Source organism: Balearica regulorum, chromosome 8 (assembly GCF_011004875.1).
Source record: "Balearica regulorum gibbericeps isolate bBalReg1 chromosome 8, bBalReg1.pri, whole genome shotgun sequence".
In the NCBI taxonomy this organism is placed as follows: Eukaryota; Metazoa; Chordata; class Aves; order Gruiformes; family Gruidae; genus Balearica; species Balearica regulorum.
Genome location: NC_046191.1, coordinates 2,397,466 through 2,408,524, shown reverse-complemented (window position 1 = coordinate 2,408,524; position 11,059 = coordinate 2,397,466). Strand labels below are relative to the sequence as shown.

The 11,059-nt window shown below is 46.0% G+C and overlaps 1 protein-coding gene and 1 long non-coding RNA gene across 2 annotated transcripts in view; one reads left to right on the top strand and one right to left on the bottom strand.

Annotated features, from left to right (window-relative positions):
• Positions 1-1,258: 1,258 nt before the first annotated feature.
• LOC142602712 (uncharacterized) lies at positions 1,259-6,584 on the bottom strand. Its single transcript, XR_012836474.1, has 3 exons — positions 6,234-6,584; positions 5,865-6,158; positions 1,259-2,514 (listed from the first exon to the last, which is right to left on the bottom strand). It is a non-coding gene; the product is annotated as an uncharacterized LOC142602712 (long non-coding RNA).
• Positions 6,585-6,760: 176 nt separating this feature from the next.
• PDE4B (phosphodiesterase 4B) overlaps positions 6,761-11,059 on the top strand; it is a 213,070-nt gene continuing 208,771 nt past the window's right edge. Inside the window, exon 1 of the mRNA XM_075759159.1 lies at positions 6,761-6,904. The gene's annotated coding sequence lies outside the window, so the exon portion shown is untranslated. The remainder of the gene's footprint in view (positions 6,905-11,059) is intronic.

Genomic DNA, 11,059 nt, shown 5'->3' with positions numbered 1-11,059 from the left:
GAGTGCCTGCCCTGCACCTCATCCCTCGTTGCTCAGTCTATCTTCTCTCAGCTCTTGAAAGCAAAACCAACAGTTCTCCTACTTCTGGTATTAAACATGGAGGGTAAATTTCATTGCCTGATCACAGGAGCACAGACAGCATCTGTTATACCCCATTTCACTCCCCTCTATTTGATATATATGAGCTTCTTCAGCTATTTCAGCTGCAGAGGAAGGACAGAGATGGGAGCACAAACATTCATTAATTCTGCCCAATGAATTAATTCATTGATCTCTTACAGTATTCAGGGCATTTGTTTCCTTCCTCTATTTCCACACTGTCCTATTAATTTCCTAGCAGTCTGCAGCCTCCCGAATTCCTTTTTCTGGTACCAAGGCCTTTATGGAAAAGGAGAGGAAATGACAAAGCCATTTGTCATGTAACCAAAGGGTTACATGAACTGAGTGCATAGAGGAAAGAAGACAATTGTGGGGAGAGGTACCGGCTGCCCTGTTTGGTGTTGGCAGTACCAAGAAATTTCCTCCTGATCCTCTCTGAAGAGGAAATGGGGGGGGGGGCAAGCAGAAACAAACCAAGAACAAACCCAAAAGATTGTGCAAAATACCACAAACCAGCAACCAATGGAAGTTCTGGGACAGCACTGCCTGTTGGGGGAGTGGTGGAGGGCATAGGAACTGCAGGACCCGGGAAACCTTTCTGCCAGTGGTATCCTTCATGGTGCAACCCCAACTAGCTCACCAGCAAGGAAGAGATTGGGGAGGGAAGTAATTTCACCTTAGAGACAGAAAAATTTGCCTTTTTCTTTTGGCAGTGAACAACTGTGTTCCACTTTGCTTCCCCTTATTTTTAGCATCGCTAATATCAGCCATCCTCATTCAAAACACATTTGCTTTTACTCACATTCTATTTTAATAGGAAACATATCTTCTTTTTATTGTTTTGACAGTACCTCACTGAAGCCATTTATTCTATTCTGTACAAGCTCTCCTACCACATTTATCGCCAAGGTATCTGAGTGCATTAAGCAAAATGACTAACATCTGCCAGGTTGGTTTTTTTTCTCTCAGTCTCCTCAGGGAAAAAAAAAAAGATGCAATAGTGTCCTATTTTGGTAAGTGAGACTTTTTCCACATCTTCTTTTGCATATACATTGCTCTATTTTTTTATAGTAGAGAAAGCAAAGCCCAAGAAATGTACACTTCACATGGAGCAATAATTGGCAGCACATTTATTAATGATATTTACTTCTTGGTTCACTCCATATCCTCAGATTTTATCCCGAGATGTTTCTACTTCCCAGCCACAAAGCTGTCCCATCCCTCCACTGACCGGCAGTAATGAAGGTGGCAGCAATACTCCTCATCCTACTGGGCAGCCTTTTGGCTACGGTGGGCTAGCAGTGTGGAGGATTAGGAAGGTGAGAACCCTGCACTTGATTCTGTTTTACGGGGAACTCGAGTAGAGTCCAGGATGGTTTCCAGTGCTGCTGAGGTGATTTCTGCAATGTCCTGTGTACTAGCTGGAGTTTCTGAAGTGCTGTGAGCTTCCTTCCCAGGTGCATTACACTGCTGTACTTCAACTGAGAGGTGGTGAAGGCATGAATAATTGCAGTCAAGTCATGCACCAGGAAGGGACGGAAATGGTAAGAAGTCACCTGGAGATGATGAAAAGCATTACTCAGACTGGTAAGTGAGAGCTCGGTGTTAACAATGCATCCAGAAATAGTCCCGAATTACTGCCTGGACTGACCACTCGTGCATCACCTCCACACTGTTGGCACTTGAGTGTTTATCGCCAGAGGCCTGTCCACTGACTGGTGCAGGAGCCCGTAAGGGAAAGGTCCAGCAGTGGAGGAACACTGCCAGTAAAACTGTTTCATCTCTACGCCTTGGCCTAAATTTGTGCTGAGCTGTGAATATTAGCTTCAGAGAGATGCACTTGGAGGTGGCCTTTGGGCAGCTTCTCTGAGGACTCTCACAGGAACAGGGAGGTTTGGCCATGAACAGATAAACTGATGTGCCACATGTGGGAATCTTCAGGATTTGCCTGACTACTGTGTGTTTGAGAGGTAAATAGATGTCTGTGGGGAATGACAAAGGCATCGATCATGGTCAGTGTCACTTACAACCTTTTCACAAGGCTGGCAAGGTATCAGCCAGATTTATGGGTATTAAGTCCTTCAGGATGTTTAGAGCTTCTTGATAATGAAAAATTTGTGCTCATGAATGGTATTTGGTAAATATTAGTACAGCAGTGTAAGAACAGTAAGCTTTGCAGCTTTCAGGATTCAGTTCTAGCGCAGATTATGAGCACTCAGGATCGGTGGAGTATCTTAATGCCACGGACGACTTCTTGAAGTTGACTTGGCAGATTCAGCGGAGGAAGAGAAGAGTAACGCAGCCTGTGATACGATCACAGTGTGAGCTCTATGGAGTTTCTTAATTTCATCTTCCCTGTATCAGCCTTTGCTATCAGAATTCGAGTTTCCAATAGGACGTCAGAAAGCCAGAGAGCTGTGAAGAGAGAAGGATCGTTGGAGTCTGCTGCTGCAAGCTAACATGCAGCAGTAACAACCAGGTCCTCCTCCTGTCAGGGTGAAGCACCGCTGCCTGTTATTAGGCTTCGGAACTTTGTGAATTGTTGACTGAATCAAGATTACTGATATTTCTTGTTGCCAGGGAGTTACAAGATAGCATGTGCTGCCTGAAGGCTGTGGGGGACTAAGAGCAAGATTTTAATTTTCTTGGCCTTGTAGTCTAGAAGATAAGGGTTTCTTTTAGCCATTTGAGAATTTTGTGTCCTGCCACAACTTATATATGGTCAGTACTTACAGTTCAGAGACAACACTCCTAAATACGCCACACCCAACAATCAATGATTTACCTGGACCTAAACCACAGAGATTAAATCTAGAATCTAGGGAAGGGTTGCTAAGCCTGACCTCACTGTAAAGTTTCACAAAGTTTAACACCCTCGCACACCAGACTTGTTGAGGAGTATTAGTTGTTTAATGTAAGTAAATAGGTTTTAATTAGAATAAATTACTTAGGATTATAATAGAGCTTGATTTGTGCTGTTTGCTTCAGCACAGCAAATGAGCGGACAGATTTGCTGAAGCCTTTAGGCCGTGATAGAGGTATTTTTCTCAGTAATTTTCCTAACAGCTAGTACAGTGCTGTGTTTAGTCTTTAGCATGGGAAAGTATTTTGGTATCACACTAATGTCTTGGTAGTGTTTTTTCCAAGTCTGGGACTCTTCAGTTCTCCATGTTTCACCAGCAAGGGCAGGTGCGCAAGGAGTCTAAACCAGAAGATAAGGAGGCTCCAACCTTCGGGGAAAACTGCGGAAATTGCAAGTCAACAAGATAAGAGCCTGCCTGCCTGGACACAGAAGAAGAATCCAATTAGATATTAGAAGACCCCAGACCAAAAATCACCATTGGACTAAAGGACAGGTGGACAGCGCATGAGGGGCGGGTGTATGGGACCCAAGCGTGTAACTGCCCCGGGATTTGTTCTGGGTCCCTCTCTTTGGAGGCACCCAGCCCGGGCTGATCCTGCTGCTGCACCTTGCAGTTGAATTAATTATTGTATAAAATCGATGCCTGAGACTCTGCTGCAGGAAACCTAGGGGCAAGCCAGAAGAAGGAGGAAGCGCGTCCAAGTGTGTGTGTGTGTGTGTGTGTGCATGCGTGCGCGTGTGTGTCTGTGTGTGCGTGTGTGTGCGTCCAACACCATGAACGCTGTGTGAACGCATGGGCAGCAGCTACTCCTTTAACAAGACTCTTGAACTGATTTCTTACATGTCACTGTCTGACCAAGGCAGCAGACAGAGGAGCAGCAGAGGGAATCACCTTGTTTCCTACTCACTGTTCCTGCACACTATTGAAACACTACAAATGGTTTTGCAGCCCAAATTTTGTAAAAAGTATTGGCATACTTTGAGAGGCCTAGAAAAAACCCTGCAAAAATGTTAGAAGAGTGAAGAAAATGTCATGTATAATGAATTTGAAGAGTTTGATCTACTTGGCTTATCAAAAAGTAGATTAAGCAGTGACTTGATCATTATGTAAAATACTGTAAGTTCTTGGTTTAGGAGGGGAGGGCATAAGAACCACTGTTAGAAAGCTGAAGTCAGACAAGTTCAAATCGGAGTGTTAAGTACATATTTTACTGTTGTCAGTGAGCAACCAGAGGAATAGCCTGCTAAGCGGTGACTTCTCTGTCCCAGGCTGGGTGACTTTGGAGGATGAGCTTTAGTCAAATATACAATACTGAGCAGGAGGCACCTAGTGAAATCTAATGGCCTATGAAGTACAGATGGTCAGACTAGATCTGGTGCTGGTCTAGCTTGCGTCTTTTGGAGGCACTTAGGACCTGTGTGCCTTATTCTTTCCCAAAAGCACATCCTTCACACAAAAATGAAGGTGTTCCTTACCTAAGGGTGAGGTTTGGGGCAGGGAAATTTGGGGCAGTGTACGGGCCACCCCAGCGCTTTCAGACCTACAGTGCCATCCTGACCAGGGCTCGCAGAGGCTCACAGCTCCGTCTCAAGCAGGGCTCCTGCGCACGCTGCCACACAGCCTGTTTGGGCCACTGTTGCTTTGCTCAGGGGTGAGCTATCACCGAACAGCTGCTTACTAAAGTGGTATGGCACCAGGTGGCCTTCCTCTGCACGGACTGGAGATGGTCACAGCCTACCCGATAGCTCCTGTTTCTGCCAAAACTCAGCCGGAGCCTCTGTTTCCCCAGTGTCTCTTGCTTTTGCACGAGACAACAAAGTTCAGCTACTGTGACCAAACATAAGCATCCTTAGTTCCACATCCAACCATGACATTTGGAAGAGTTGCCCAAGACAGTGGTGCATATTTTTCTTTTATGGGACTTCGGACTTGACGGCCTAGTAAATGCCTAATAGTGGTATTTTATTGGCAAAGGAAAGGATGAGGTGGTAAGTTATAATGGTGCAAAACATTCTAGAGAAATGCTTTTCAGTTGCTTTAAAAATTGTGGCAGTACAGCATCATGTATTCATGGAGGTTTCATGCCTTTCTTCCGTACCCTTGTTTGCAATATGACGTAATGAAAGAAATACAGCATACACCCGAAATCATTATTTGAATTACAACTGTTAGCAGCTTTACACTTTTTTTACGCTACACATACAGAAACAAATTTGCCCTTATTTGGGAGAGAGGGAAAAATTGAACTTTTGTTGATAATTAGTTTTATATTTTGTGTATGCTAAAAAACAACTTCTACATATTATAGAAATCTATCAAGCAGTTATTAACTCTCAGTTTTACCACAATGTAACTGAATAGCTATATAGATGATTTTTTTTCCTCTTTATGATTATGTGGTACAAAACTTTCATTCAATATTGTTCTTTTAAACTGCACTGCATAAAGACTGGTTTATCAAGATCTGGTATGGTCTGTACTGTGGGATACTAGGCTATGGGATGGTACTCGAGCAAGAATTACAACACAGCAGCCTTCTGTTTGGTTTTCAAGGGCTGTAGTCATTAATCCTTGGAAAAAATCAAGGGTCTATGTGTCATCCACAAATAGCGAGTTTAACTTCTAATTCAAAAGGTTTCATAATGAATACATTTTATTTTTGTATTCTGGATTCAGAGGTTTTGGGAGTTGGAGCGGGTTCTTTAAGCTTTTCAAATGCTGTTCCTCAACCGTGAAGACTAGAAACTTCCTCTTTTAAAACATGAACCAAGTTCTTCACAACATTACTCCAGAAACTTGGCCTTTGATAAAGACATGAAACACCCAAAGATCTCGCATCACTGTTAGGATCAAACAGAAGTTCCTACCGTAATGAAACCATATAAAATGAGTTATCCTTACCTTCCACATCATGGGTGTTTGGGGTTGGCGTGACGACCACCTTTAGCATACAGATGTGAGCCACTTTCCCATTGCACCTTTAATGTAAGCAGCTGCTTGTTTGCCAGCCTGGCCAAGCTCCGCTGGCGTGGCTTCCCGCGCTGTACAGTTGTGCATACCTTCCAGGGGACCGGTGGTGCCTCTGCCACGGCCACGCTGGGGTGTCCTCTGCTCCACGCCTTAGGCTGCTGAGGGCAATGTTTCCTCAGGCAAGTCCTCAAAGTGCCATGAGCTGCTTCCTCTCCTGCTCTGCCCCTACGGATGCAACGATACATTGGCTTTCTGCTTTATTGCTGCGTAACTTGTGGCAGACCTTCTCTCAAAGCTCACCTTTGCCCAGCAGGGTTGTTGGCCAAGCCCGGCTAGAGAGGCCCGAAGGCTGTGGGTGCCGCCTCACCGATGGCTGCCCGTCCCAGAGGGCTGAGGTGGGGGGGACACCCTCATGGCTCCCGCGGCGGGCGGTGCTGGGCCTGGGCTCCCGCCCAGGACAGGGCCGAAAGCCCCGGAGGGCCCCCTAGGGCTGTGTCCGTCCGTCCCCCCCCGCTCCCCTCCCCGTGGCCGCTGCGGCTCTGCTTGGCCGCAGCTCCTACCCGCCTCAAGGCCGGCCCGGCCCGCCACTGCTCGCCCCTCACGCCGCCCCCGCTCGGCGGGCGGGAAGCGGGGCGCTGAGGCGAGCCCGCCCCGCGCCCACAGGGGAAGGCGCCGCTCTCTCCCGGCAGCGCGGGGAAGGGAGCGGAGCGGGGCGCAGCCGAGCTGAGCTGAGCCGAGCCGAGCCGAGCCGCCGGCGCAGCCCTGGCAGGTGGTGGCCCCGATAGCTCCGCCGCGCTAAGCTGCTGCCGCCGTTCCCTGCTCGCACCCCGCTGCCATTGCCGGCGCCGGCTGGGGAGAGCGGCGGAGCCATGGAGCGCTGAGGAGCGGCGGCGAGCGGGGCTGACGGAGAACCGCGCCGCCGCGGGGAGAAGAGCACGGCCCCCGGAGACGACGCCGGGTTGCCGGCGAAGGTAAGCGCTCCTCGGCTGCCTGCCCGCCGCTCCGGCCCGGGGCGGCACCGACGCTCGGCAGCCGCCTGCGCCTCGCCGCCGCTCGCCTCCCCCGACCGCCGCCCGGGGCCGGGTTTCTGTCAGCCCCCGGCGCGGGAGGGACGGGGAGAGGGCCGTCGCCCTCCGGGGCTCCGTTGGCCGCCCTGCCCTGGGGTGCCGGTGCCGGAGGGCGTCGGGGTGCCGGAGGGCTGGGACCCGTTCCGTGCCCGCGGTTAGGCAGGGTGCGCGGCGCCGCCACCTGCGCGCAGCAGGTTCGATTGAGGAAAACATCTTAGTCACTTGTGGGTTGTTTCGGTGGTTTCAGTAAGTTTTGTCGTATTGAATCACATGGCAGTAAGAACTGATAGTTAATAAAAAAAAAGGGAGGGGGGGAGAGTTGGTTTTCCAAAGAGCGAAGATGTACTTTAATTGTTTTGGGTTTTTCAAATTATTTTCTTGCATTTTTTCTTAATTTCTGTTGGAATTATTGATTTTATTTTGGACCTTTTAAGACTGTCTTGGTGCAGCATCACGTTTCATTTAAGCATGGGTCCAGCAGTCGTATTGTCCCCGCGCGCTGGGCTGGGGGCTTGCGGTGCCATGCCTGCGCCTCCGAACCGGCTCAGACACTGCTGTACCCCCAAAGCGATCTGCAGCCGCGGGTCCTTGTCCCTTCTCATCGGGTCAGCCCTCCCAACCTTAATTTCTCCGTGACATTTTCCCTTCTAGGCTTTACAGCTATGCATCATGTTCGCTAACACGTGGTTTGAGTCAGTTTGGTTTATCTGATTCTCCTTTTCTCAGTTCGGTGCCTGATGGGAGTTGGGAGTTTGGAGAGGATCTGGAAGTTGAGTGTTTCCTCTGCGTAGCTCCACATCAGCAACACCTGCCTGCGAGCCCTTGGGGAGAGAGCAGAGAGGGGTGCTCCTTCTACCTCCGTGGGTGAAGGCTGAGGAGTGATAAATGGGCTCTGATGTGCAATGAGCTATTTACAGTAGATCCCTTGGGGTGGGACGTAGGCACCGAGGTAAGGAGTTGTTTTGTGTGGTGCTCGGCATCTGCCGCAATAGGAAATATCCCAAGAGGTCACTAACACTGAAGAGAGAATTCCCGATAGATTTGTCAATTTTCTTAACAGCAGAATTCGTACAATGCTTTTTATTTTTCTTCTGAAATTCTGATGTCCAGAGGAAGCAGCAGTGAATAAGCTGAATAATTACATTTGCATGTTTTAAATCCAATGAGACGGAGAACTTTTTATACCACTTTGAGAGAGATGCTGGTGTGCTGTGTTGCTCACTGTCGGCTCCAGAGATGGTGGCCAGATTGTAAACAAATCTCCGATTTATAAATCATCTAGAATCTAAAGCTCTTCAGTACAAAGGGTGCTTTTCCAGCACACTATTAAGTACACTGGCTGCATATACCAGATTATTCATTGTAATTATCCATTTCTCTTGTCATCTAATCTATTTTAATATGTTTCCATGTGCCTGCTCAGGTACTCCAGGTACCTTATTTTATCTTACTTTATTCTCATCTTTAGGCACTTTAGATTCCAGTAAGCCATTTTTAATGTAATGCTTACATGTGAACCTGAAGTAAAATACAAGATTCAACCTTGTTGGCTGCTTCTTCCAAAAACATATTGAGGTTGAATTTGCATCCAGGTGCAAAAATTCAAGTGAAGTCTACTCTGTGTCATGGAGATAAGTGATTTACCAAATCCTGATCCCATGCTATTTTGATATTTGTAGGTAGGACCCTTTTCTCCCTTTCTGGTAGTAAATAGGGTGCTACCTTCTGTGAGTACAGCCTCTCCTCTTCATAGCCAGGTTGCAAAAACTCTTCATTGATCTTTGTGCCTTCTGGTTACTGCAGTTTCCTTTGCACCAGTATGTGCCCTTTGTATATTTGATGAAAATCTCACTGTCCAAACCGTTTTGCATATCTATTGGTCTGACCATGCTGAACTAATCTTTAGATTCTCCTTCTGCATCCTGTCGTGCTGCTCTGAAGTACCGTGAAAGTCCTGTAGAGAGTTACACAGCTTTGTTCATCATCTTTCCTCTCACTTTTCCAGGCGCTCACCAGTCCCTCCGTTTGCCCGGTGCTGGCAGCTTTGTGTCCCAGACCTTCCTGTTCTTGCCCAACCACCCCTGCACTTACTTCCCAGCTCTTACCACCTCGTGTGGAGGCCTCTTTTTATTCAGCATTCACATCCTCACTCAAGAGTCTGACTTACCTATCAGGAAGTTTATAACAGGTTAGCTGACTAATCGTCTCCTGTGAACAGTAGTCTTGTTTAAAAAAAGTCATTACAATCAACTGCCTTGAATTTCGATATTTGAAATGGATAGCCGTGGATAGATTTGTAAAATCCTTCCTAAAATCGCAATTTTAAGCACTGACAAGTTGGACCGGTTGGGATGATTTGTTTTACCCAAACAACCCTGCCCTGGAGCAATCCCGCGGTACAAGCTGTCCTGGTATAGATGTGGGTAGTTCTTACACATTGAGGAAAAATAGTGTCAAAACAGTGCCTACAGACACCTTTATTTGTTTAAATTAAATACCTGTTATGCAGCAAATAAAGCATGTAAGTCTTTACACTAGTTCTATCAGTAAACGAAATTGTATAATTATGGCAGTAGGATAAATATAGCCTTAGCAGATGGAAAAAACCAACTAGAAAGGCGTAGAACAAATGACGATCTGAAAGAACTCCCCTAAACTTGAAGGCTATTGCAAATGAATGTGTGTCTACATACATTAAATATTGCTTCTAAAGCAAAAGGATATTAATCTGATGTTACTACTCATGCTCTGGTGGTTCCCCCCCCCCCCCCTTGCATTTGCCTTAGTTTAAAGAATTAAAATAATTTGTCAGCTTCACTTTCAGATTCTTACTGCTGCAATGTTTTGGTTTCAGGCAATGCAGAGGAATGGTTATTTAGCTGTTTTAGGTAAAACATTTTAGCTGAATTCCTTTAATTATGAAAATAGTTTTCAGCTTTAAAAACTTGTTTTTATTAAAAAAAAAGAACAAATTCATAGTATCACGTTGCTTGCTAAAGACATGTACGAAAGGCTTGCTTCTCTTTTCTGTTAGTGCTGTTCCATGAGTGTGAAATGCCTTTGATTCTGTTCATCTGTAAGCCCTACATGCCCTCACACCTCAAGTAGTTTAAGAGTATACCCCTTAGGTTAACATTTAGAGAGAGTATGATGAATGGTGTGGAGAAGGTAAGTTAAGAACCTTTTTCCTGGTCATAGAATATAAGAACAAGTAGGCATGCAGTGAAATTATAAAAAAAATTAAGTTAGTACTCTTGAATTTTTCAATTAGATGTAGAATTGGACTGAGGGACTATTTGCCAGAGTGTTCCTGAAGCACAGAACTTGGCTAGATCGAAAATAATTTCTGTAAATCACAGAAGTATTCAGAAGTATGAAAAACTTTGTGAATACTAGAAAGACAATTTTGGAGAGCTGTAGGAAAGCCGTAAATGTTTATCCTTCATAACTTAAGCCAGTCTCTGAGAAATAAGGCTTGGAGGAAACTTCTAAGAGAGCAGATTATTCTACTTCTGCCTACAGTGGAATTTCTTGCACTTTCTGTTGAAGCATCTGGCGTTACTGTCAGTGATGAGAAAATAGATTAGTGGATGAGTGGATGATGATGGATTAGATCTGTGGCTATTCAGATGCTTAAAAAGTGTAATTCTGTAAGTGCACATGTGCATTCTGCGTTTGGCACTTTCTCATGTTTGTGCACTTAACGATACACTTTATTTTATTAATAAGTCAGGGGAAGAAGATCCAGAAATTCTTCTGTAGTTGTCTTTGCTTCTCCCTTTTCTTTCTGGCTGTGTGGGTTTTTTGCGTGTATCATTTGTGGGATTTTTTTCCTCCCCTCCGTTATCTCTCTTTCCTGAATGTTCTCTCCTCTTTGGAAGCCAAGCAAAGAGTGTTATATATATTTTTGCCAATAGGGAATGAGGAGGCAAGTGGAACCAAAAGCTCTGTCATGAGCTTTGTGCACGTGATGGCATTTGACTGCCTCCTTCCACCTATGTCTTCTCTTATCACGTGCTGAGAGGTGGCCAGCAGGCAGAGAGAGGGCAGGGAAGATGT